This window comes from Pantherophis guttatus, chromosome 15 (assembly GCF_059756535.1).
Source record: "Pantherophis guttatus breed Tessera chromosome 15, ASM5975653v1, whole genome shotgun sequence".
In the NCBI taxonomy this organism is placed as follows: Eukaryota; Metazoa; Chordata; class Lepidosauria; order Squamata; family Colubridae; genus Pantherophis; species Pantherophis guttatus.
This window is the reverse complement of record NC_142077.1, coordinates 14,422,927-14,433,262: the sequence shown is the minus strand read 5'-3', so window position 1 is coordinate 14,433,262 and position 10,336 is coordinate 14,422,927. Positions and strand designations below refer to the sequence as shown.

Genomic DNA, 10,336 nt, shown 5'->3' with positions numbered 1-10,336 from the left:
TATTTTCTGGAGGGAAATTCCTCCAATGGATGCTAAATAAATAATAACTGCAGTGAGCCTGGATTATTGGTTTTTTGGCTCCTGTGTTTGATTCCAGAGAAACTGGTGTCAGGAGTTGGATTCACAATCTTCCATCTGCCAGCAGGGACAACAGATGGGGCAGCCCTATAGGGTGAGGGTTGTGAGATTGATCCCATAACCCTTCCCACTGCCACATAAAGGCACCGTAGGAGCTTCTGTCAGACCACAGTCTGTGTCCAAGTGTCTCTTGTGGCTGGAAAGGTTTGTGGTCCCTTCCGTCCCAATTTCTCAGCCTCCCTGGCCCTGCTGTGAGCTCAGCCGAGTGATGTCTGGAGGTCTCCAGGAACTGAGGGGGAATTTGGCTTTGAGGAGTGAGTGGGACCCTCTGTTGAAGAATGGAGACTGACTCGGAGACTTAGTTCAAACTCCCTTTTTCCTGTTGTCTGAATGGAGGAATTCAGCTGATCCCAGCCAGGGAGGGAAGTGGATGATGGGGCTCAAGCAGACTCTGATTGGGGAAGGAATCTTTCCCAAAGAAACAGGGAAACGTGCTGTGTCCCAGGGCTTTGAGAAGGCCCAATGCCCCCAAACTGCAAAAAAAGGGAGTGAGTGAAATTGGAAGGGATGATTAAAAAACAACTCTTCCTCCTTGTGAGAAGAGAAATTCCTGTATCTGCACAAAGCTGTGACAGATTCCATGCAAACAGAAGCAGGAAAGCCAGTTTTTATTTTTGTTAGATTTTCCCCCAGTGTTTTATTATTTTTTCAAATAACTAAAGGAGGTGAACATGCCCAACTCTTCTTCCTCCTCCTCTTTTCCCCACAACAATCACCCTGTGAGGTGGGCTTGTCTGAAAGAGAGGGTCTGTCCCGAGATCAGCAAACAGGCTTTCAGGGCTAAGGCAGGACTTGAACTCAGGATCTCTTGCTTCCTAGCCTGATGCCTTAACCATTGTCAATGTTAAGGCAGGGCAGATTTTGGGCAAAGGCCCTGCTGGTCCCCACTGCCGCCTCGTCTTCCGACAGAACCCCAAGTCCCCCCCTCCCCCTCCCGGGTCTTTCTGGGGTAGAGCAGCCCCATCCGAGAGCAAAGGAGAGAAACTCCTGGACACAGAGAGCCCCTCCCCCATCACAGCCCCTCCCTCTTGCCAGGGTTCAGCTAAGACTCACTGCCTGTAGGGGGCAGCATAGAGTCTGGACCTGAAGTCCTAGCTGGGCCCTGGGAATTGAAATCGGGGGCTCCTGGTGATTGGCTCAAAGCCCCCAGCCGCCTTTGATGCCTAAGGCGGGACTAGAACTCAGAGTCACTTACTGATTGGCTCAAAGTCATTAAAGGTCCCCCCACCTAATTTTCTTGATAGCAAGATAGGTTGGCCACTGCCTTCTCCTCAACCTACCCCTGGCATTTCCTGGTGGTCTCCCAGCCCTGCTTAAGCTTGTCCAAATCAGACTGCTGCTGCATCCTACAGATAGTCCTCCACTTACAACCAGAATTGGGACCAGAAATGGCATTGCTAAGCTAGGCGGTCGTTAAGTGAGTTGTGCTGAATTTTACCATGTTTATTGCCACCGTTGTTAAGCGAATCACTGGGGTTGTTGAGTGAATCCTGCAGTAATGAAACAAACGCCGCTTCGCCCACTGATTTTCCTGGTCATAAATCCATGTTGATTGCCAGGCACCCAAATAGTGACCTTGTGTCCAAGGGGATGCTGCACTAGTCGTAAGTGCGAGGACCCATCATAGATGGCTTTTTTTCAATGGCCGTGGGACTTGGAACTGTCGCCAAATGAATGGATATAAATCGAGGACTCCCTGTAGGATACTTGGTTAGGGACTGAACCAGCGGTGAAATGTAAAATCTGTTACTACCAGTTCTGTGGGCGTGGCTTGGTGGGGGGGGTAATGTGACTGGGTGGGCGTGGCCAACTTTTTTTTTTTAACTTTTAAAAGCATTTTTCAGGTTGTAGAAAAAATGCTTTTAAAAGAAAAAAAAAAGCCTTTGATGATCGCACAGCTGAGCTGGGCTTGTGGGGGGGGGGAGGGGGGGCACAGGGATTTTTGCTACCGGTTCCCTGAACCACCCGCCACCATCGCTACTGGATCAGGAGATCCGGTCAGAACCGAGAGCATTTCACCCCTGCCGTGGGGGGAGGGGAAACAGGGTCAGGGCCCAGGTGCGAATTAAGTGAGCTCAGAGTTGGCTTCCCTTGGTCCGTGCCTACCTGAAGCTCCTAATCAACACCTGGATTTCTTCTGAAGCTCCGCTCGAGGCTCACGATTCAATTAGGGCATCGGTCGGAACCCTGACAGCCTCCCTGAGCCCCATCGTCCACTTCCCAGCTAGCATGAATTACCTTGGCTAAACCAGGTGAAAAAGCCAAGGAAACCGGCACTTTTCAGACTCCTTGCCGGCCTTTGCCAGACAAACTAATTCAAATCACAAAATGCACAAAAGAAGCCTCTAAATTCCAAAATGCTGCAGAAGAAACTGCATCCAAATCCCCGTCCTGACCGAACCGAGAATCGAAGGCTGTGGTGGCTTCCGCCTCCATTCAAGCTTCTTTTTGAGCTCTTCCTTCTTCCTCGGATCCTCCCAGCTGAGGACCCAGCGGATCTCTTCCCTGAGATTGGCAAGATCCTACTGATCTTGCGCAGAATCCAAAGGATTCCCCCTCCGTTGATCTAGAAATTAGAAATCCTTCTGGGTTAAATACCAGGCAGGTAGGAGTTCATACAGGGGATCTTCCTTACTTTCCCCTAATGAATATAGTACAGGTAAGTCCTCGACTTACAGGAATTCATTTAGTGACCGTTCAAAGTTAAACGGCGTCACTGAAAAAAGGTGACTTATGACCATTTTTTACACTTTCGACCTTTCTAGCATCCCATGATCATTTGATCAAAATTCAGACACTTGGCAAATGGTTCGGACTTATGACCGTCGCTGTGTCCCAAGGTCACAGGATCCCCTTTTGCAACCTTTCCACAAGCAAAATCAAGGGGGAAAACAGATTCACTTAACAACCGTGATATAAACTTCACAACTGCTGTGATTCACTTAACAACTGTGGTGAGAAGGGTCATAAAATGGGACAAAATTCACTTAACAAACATCTCCCCTAACAACATAAATTTGGGGTTCAATGGTGGTCGTAAGTCAAGGACTACCTGTAACTCCTTTTTCATGCAATGTCCTGGTGTCTGATCTTTGTCTCACCCCAGCTATGAACTCAGCCGAAAGTCTCCTCTGATATCCACCGTTTCCCTCGTCTCCTGATAACCCCATTCCTTCCTTCACCCTCCGTTGTGGCTGACCTAGTCAATGGGGAGGGGGGGATTTGGCAGCCCCTCTTAGTTCCTCAAACGGATCTCTCTCCCCCCCCCCCTGGATGCTTTCCTCCCAAGGTCCTCCTGGCTGGAGGGGCAGAGAGGAGCCAAGGGCTGGCTTTTCCAGGGGGGTCTGTGGATGGGAGCCTCCCCGGTGCTTCCTAAACCCCTTGAGAAGCTCCTGTTCAATGTAGGCTTCCTGGCCATGAAAAAGAGCATGGAGTGAGTTAGTTCAAGGCCAGTTTGACCTTCCTTTGAAGGACTCTTGGAATCTTGTGCTGCACAATTTATATCAGGAAGGGAAGTTGGGTTCTGCCAGCCGTAGGTTTCTGATTCGGCCATTACTAAGTGAATTACAGGGTGTTTTTTTATGCTTCAGATGATAATGAGTCTCTTTAGAGCCAGACTTTTACTGTTTTTACTACTTTTATTCGTTTTTCAACACTGCACAGTTGCCCTGCCTGGTTGATGCTCTCAGGACAAACTGTATAAAATATATACCATCCTCATTCTGATACTGTTAAGTCTGCTGTTCTCTATAACCTTCACACAGATCATAAGATTTCTACTGTCCATCATACGAGTCAAATGGACAGAAACAGAAGCAATCTGGGTGCCAGGTGCTGAATTCTGTGCAGCCTCCCTCCCCCCGCCTGCTGTAAAGTAAGATTCCCCAAAATAAGACTTAATATCCATTTTTTTATACTTAAAATGGTCATGAGGGCACAGAACCAGTTGTTAAATTATTTGAATCTCACCCCTGCTGGATTTTGTTGAACTCTTTTCCGTTGATGGGTAGAGCCATGCAGGCTATAAAAGCTTGAGTGGATCAGAGAGACAGAGAGATGGATCCAAATGAGCTGCTGAGGCCATCCCTTGACAGACCCCAGAACGTCCTTGGAGACCCCTGGAAAGTGACCTTGTTTGTCCTTGGGGTCTATGCATTGGTTGGCCTCTGCGTTTTCTTCCACCAGTGCAGGTAAGTTGCTCCTGATCAGGGGAGTGGCCTCACCACAACCTGGGGAGCCTTATGGCAATGGAAGCCCCTCAAAATCTTGGTGGGACTAACAGGAGAAAGGATAGAATCCCTCTGGGCTGGAAGGAACCTCAGAGGTCTTCTAGTCCAACCCCCTAATGGTTTTCTGATCTTTTCTAGAAAACCTCCAGTAATGGAGCCCCCATTAAGAATAAGCCTTATTATCATTGCTAAAGAAACAATTTACCAGTCAGTTATATTTTATTCTTTTTTCCTTCTTCAATCCCCAGAAAAAGGTGTCTGCAAGTGTCACTAGAGCAACGAAGTGAAGATGTGGAGGCCGCCATCATCATGGTGAAGCCCTACATACCGGAACCCATCAACCCCAACATCACCATCATTGATGAACGAAGAAGGATGTCAGACGTTCTACCTTGCTCGACAATGTGATGGTTGGTAAATGTTTGAACTTATTTGGTTGTCAGTTTTTCTTTATTTTTCTATTTGAAAGATATTCTGTTATTGTTGTTGTTATTTAATTCTTAATGCCTTTTGTTGTTTTGCATTTCTTGCTTTGGAGTTTTGGGTGGGGATGGTTGGACTATGGAAGACAACAGGAAAGAAAACTAGGAGCCTTTGATCTTAATTTGGTTGCTCAGTTTTGTTTTGTTTCTTGTTTACTGTTTCATTATTATTAAAATATTCAGTCTCTGCTTCTTTTGCCCCAGGACAAACAGCGGCCACGGCTGAGATGCCAACCATCGCATTGTTGACCAGGGCTGAACGTCTGGCATCGTCTCTCATCAATGATGATGATGTGGGAAGTGATGGATTCCAGTATGGAGGCTCCACAGTGATTGAAGCCGCCTCCTCATCTTCAACTGGTGCTTCTGGTGACACTTGCAACCCCTTCAACGCAGAGGCCAAACCAAGCATGGACCCCAAAGAGGAACAAGGTCACTTTCCAGGGTCTCCAAGGAACTTTGGGGGTTTCTCTCTGGATGGCCATAGCAGTTCTGTATTTGTAAATATGTATTATACATGCAATATATATAACTATGTAATATACCTTTTCTTCTGTTTGTGTATTTGAGGCTGCAATAAATTAATTTTAAATTCAAGATTGCTCTCTAAATATTTCTTCTTTCAGATCTTCTTTCTTTCAGGTTTATTTTGGTCTGATTTTTTTTCTTTTCTTTTTTTTTTTTTTGGTGTCTCAGAAACCTCAGAAACGTCTCAGCATTTTAATGGGGTCTGTAGACTTTCTACCTTGCACGACAATGTGATGGTTGGTAAGTGTTTGAACTAATTTGGTTGTCAGGTTTTTCCCATTATGATGATATTATTGTTATTTAATTTTGCAGTCAGTGGACAACTTGGAGGCGGCAAGAAGTGAGTGGACCAAGGACTTGTCCACAAGAAGAGCCCTAGCTGAAGGGAGAGGATTTGGGGTCTCTTGAGGTCACCTGGTGTCCTGGGTTGCTTTGCATTTCCTGCTTTGGGTTTTTGGGTGGGGATGGCTGGCCTTGGAAGCTAAAAAGGAAGAAGAGTGGGAGCCTGGTAATTTTAAATACTAATTAGGTTGCTAAGTTTTATTTGTTTATTGCTTCTTGCTTATTTATTATTTTATTATTAAAATATTAAATTGGTGCTTGTTTTGCCCCATGATGAATAACTGCCATCGGTGAAATCCGAAAACAATTGGAGCCCCATTTGGACCCCATCAGCATTGACAACCTCACCATCGGTCAATTGCCAAAGGCCGCTTTCCTTGGAAGAGCTGACATCCAGTCTGGCTGACGGTGTGAAGAACCACAATCCCCCTGTGAGGCAGAACCTTGACGTGGTTGTGGGGCTTGTGTGCTCAGAGGAAGATGAGGGCTACACCTGAGGTTCAACCATACTGGACAGGACTCATGAGAGGAACTGGACAAAGAATGCCTCTCCCATAAACAATGGGGAAAAACACACATGACAGAAACCCAGATGGGCTCTCCAGTTGCCCAGGTCAGGAAGGACCCTGCGAAGGATTCAAATTCCTGGACATCTGGTGGAAAATGACCTGCAGGACTCAAGACTGCTGGCTGAGCATCCAGGGGTGGCAGCTGCTGAACCACTGGAAGGAAAGTGCTTTTCCGACTCTCCCCAAGATGGCAGCCAGACTCAGCAGGGGTTTTTTCTCTTACTCCTGGTTTCCTCACCTGAACTGGTTCTTTTCTTCCCTTTTTTCTTTTTTATGCAGTTTTTAATCTAGTTTTATTTAGCTTTGGGGGCTTGTTTGTCATCCCCCCCCTTTTTTTGGAGGTTTTGAATGAAATAAAAAATTGATTTAAGAAAAAGAAATGATATGAGAAAAAGTACAATGAAATCTTAATGAAAGATTCACATTGTAGCTGCCATTCGTTTGTTCTTATATAAAATAGGAGAGCTTGTTAAGTCCTCCTGCTAAAAATTGTATATTTTTCTACTGGATTTTACTTATGTACTCTATTAGGAAATCATAGATATTGTTCTAAAAGCTGGGTGGTGTTTTTAAAACAACATCAAAGTAGCTTTGTCTGAGAGTTGATATAAATGTTGCATCCTGAAAAAATCCTATTTCTTCAACTATCCCGCTTGTACTAATGACAATATAGAAGAATAGATGGAGAAGATGCTCCACAGGGAATGATCAGATAAGGTGGGGGAGCCCCCAGGTGCATAATTGGCAGAGAAAGAACCTTAGAAATGACCCTCACTTTTTAGGCTTTCAAAAGCATTGGTGGGAGATTTGTACTTTCAGACATGCAAGATTCTCTTATGTTCCCTTCCAATAAAGTAGAGTTACATCATGTTTCCCATCTGGTGTACCTGGGAGAAGATGGAGGGGGGGACTTGCTACCTATTGTGCCAGGTGAGTCTGGCCAGAGCCGGATCTGGGAGGTCAGATGTGGCTGCTGCAGACTTTTGAGGTCCTTCTGTTTGTTTTCTCTCATATTCTGAAGCACGCTTTCTCAGTTGGCTTTCTCAGTTGGTTGAAGTGATTTTTCTCCATATGGTAACTGTGGTCCATCTCAGCCAGTTCATGCTGCAGACTCTGGAGGTGCTTCTTAACCTCTGGCAGAAGGTTCCTCACCTCTTTGAGGTCTTTCTCAGAGTCAGCTTTCTCTTCATTGAGATGGACAGCTGGGTAGTGACCTCATGCAGTTCTTTGTGGAGTTCTTGAATGTATTTCACCAAAGATTTCTTCTCTAGCTGTAACTGATGGCATGATCTTCTGCAGGTTTTCTGCAGGTCTTCTGTTGTGGTCTTAAGTTGATCCACTTTCTCCTGGAGAAAGCTGTGCTGATCTTTCATCCATTGATTGTCTTTCTGGAATTTCTGGGACTGAAAGTCAAAGGAGTCTCTCAGTTCATCAACCTGGAGGTTGGGACCATCAATGGTCGCTGAGAGATCGCCCAAGGAGATTGACCATTTCTTCCTTGTTGCTGACCTGTTTGAAAAATGAAGAGACACAGTCACATCCTCTCTCCGTTCAGGGCCAATTTTGCTAACCTGCCTTCTCCACTCTGGCTTTTTCCTACAGTTTTGGAGTCCATCATCTTCTGCTAGAATGAGATGCAGGAGGAGTGAAGACCCAATGGACAATCTGCAGAGGGTCTCCTGCCAAAAGATCCTTTAGATATAATTTACCCAGATCAGTTCTCAGCTACAAAGCACCAGGTTCAAAATATCATATTTGAGGGCACATCAAGTGAAAACCAGCTCTCTGGAGACGTTCCTAATGCTGGGAAAGGTGGAAGGGAAGAGAAGGAGGGGACAATTTGGGGTAAGGTTAGTGGATTTGATTATTGTGTGGATGGGTGAACTTTAGGGAGACCTGAAAATCCAGACTGGGGACAAGTCATCCATCTACCTCTTTGGCCACTCAGAATCCACACAGTTTCAATGCTGTCAATCAATGCAGACAAAGCTCCCTGGAGAAGTCGGTAATGCTGACGTGGGTGAAGGAAAGAAAAGAAGGGAAGGATCACTAGTAAGCAGCTATAGTGGGGATGGGGGAAGGTTGGGAGACCCGAAGGACCAGGTTGGGGCAGATCTATATGGAGAAAATCATCTATGGGCTGCTAGGCATCAGCATTCAACTTGATGACATAGAATTAATCCATCAATCAGTCAATCAATCAGGCAGGCAGTTGACTTACAAGGTCCCTTTCAGCTGTAGGCTTCTATTGACTACTTCCTTTTCATTGTCACCTTAATCTGCAAATAGGGAATAGATGAGGGTTAACACAATCAAATTACAATAGCCTACATCAGTCATTAAATTACACGACAACAACTTTGTGTAAAAACCTTTAACGGATGGATGGTCTTCAGCTCCCAGAATTCTGCATCAATCAGTCAATCAATCAATCAATTAGGCAGGCAGGCAGTTGACTTACAAGGTCCCTTTCAGCTGTAGGCTTCTATTGACTGCTTCCTTTTCCTTGTCACCTTAACCTACAAATAGGGAACAGATGAGGGTTAATGCAATCAAATGACAATAGCCTAAAGCAGTCATTAAATTACACTACAACAACTTTGTGTAAAAACCACAGTCTTGGCCCCTTTAACACATGGATGGTCTTCAACTCCCAGAATTCTGCATGCTGGCTGGCTGGAGAATTCTGGGAGTTGAAGTCTCCCCCCATACCTTAAAGGGGCCTAGTTCAAGAAACACCAACAGAATCCCTCAATACTGATCTCTCTTCAAATTATCCTGACTTCCCATTTGATTCCGAGTCCAACTCAAGGCATATTGTTGCTCAAAACCCTCCAAAGGAGTTGGCTCTCCATCAATTTGGCCGTCTTTGTATTACTATGATTTCTGATAACAGGAAAAGGTGATGATCATTGGAATTAAGACAGATCCCCCCCCCTCCCAAGTACTTACGAGTCCCATTTCAGCCACGAAAGCCAGATGGGTGACCTGGAGCCAGTCCCTCTCTCAGCCTTCACAAGGTTGTTCTTGTGGGAATGAAGGAATCTTAGATACGTTCACTGCCTTGAGCTATTTAGAGAAATAATAAAGGTGGTATAAAAACCTAAGTAATAAAAAATGAAAATAAATGAATACTTCTGTTGCCAGGCCAAGTGTGTTTGGGAAATAACTACTATCTGGCCAACGGAATCATAGTTTAGGTTAATTTCCCCAAATCATTAAGCAGGTCAACCTTTCGCTTTGGGGTCACAATCTCCATCCAACTGGGACAGCCTGAAGCCAATTTTTGGGCCTTAAACCTTGCAGATTTTTCCTAGTGTACTTCACCGCCAGCCGCCCCAGCCCCTTTCCCGAGACAAGGACCTTCGACATGGTGGATGAGGAGTTTGGTGACAGGTATGGAGGCTGCAGACACGGCAGGTATCAGCACGTCTGTTGTGTTTGGTTGAACCCCATTTCACTCATTTCTCCCCCCCTAATTCTGCCTTAAAGGGGAGGGTCTCTCCCTCCTGAGGAGCCCAGGCGAGGGAGGCCCTGCGATGCCCCCAGTGCTGCCATCCAATCCAGCCACTTTCCAGGGATGCTGAGCAGAGCCTCCATTATGTGGTCCAGACTCCCCAAGGATGCTGGAAGTTGCCATGGTGAGCTCCAGCCAATGAGCTCAGGAGGAGCCTCTGATGTCACAAGCCAAGGCTCTGATTGGCCTGGACCTGAGATTTGAAAAATAACCACCAACGGCTGCCTTTACCTGGGGGCGGGGCTTATCCATGGATGAACCGACTCTGAAGGGGCTTCAAGCCCCGAATTCCCTTTAGCCACAGCGGCTCCTTCTGAGGAGGGAACCGTTGGTCGCCTGGAGAGGTCGGGGAGCCCCAGATTCTGCCCCTTCTCTGGGGATGGAGCCCAGATTGAAATGTCGCCCCTTGGATCTGGAATGAAAGCTCCAGAGAGTCCAGGTTTTCCTCTCCAGGCCCAGCTGATGAAGGGAAGCTGAGAGGGAAACACCACAAAAAATTAAATATTATTCGTATCGAAAAGGTCTTGTGAA

General features: G+C 46.1%; 1 long non-coding RNA gene across 1 annotated transcript; it reads right to left on the bottom strand.

The window, feature by feature from the left end:
- Nucleotides 1-8,748: 8,748 nt before the first annotated feature.
- On the bottom strand, nucleotides 8,749-9,739 carry LOC148111952 (uncharacterized). Its single transcript, XR_015729990.1, has 3 exons — nucleotides 9,652-9,739; nucleotides 9,241-9,357; nucleotides 8,749-8,807 (listed from the first exon to the last, which is right to left on the bottom strand). It is a non-coding gene; the product is annotated as an uncharacterized LOC148111952 (long non-coding RNA).
- Nucleotides 9,740-10,336: the final 597 nt, after the last annotated feature.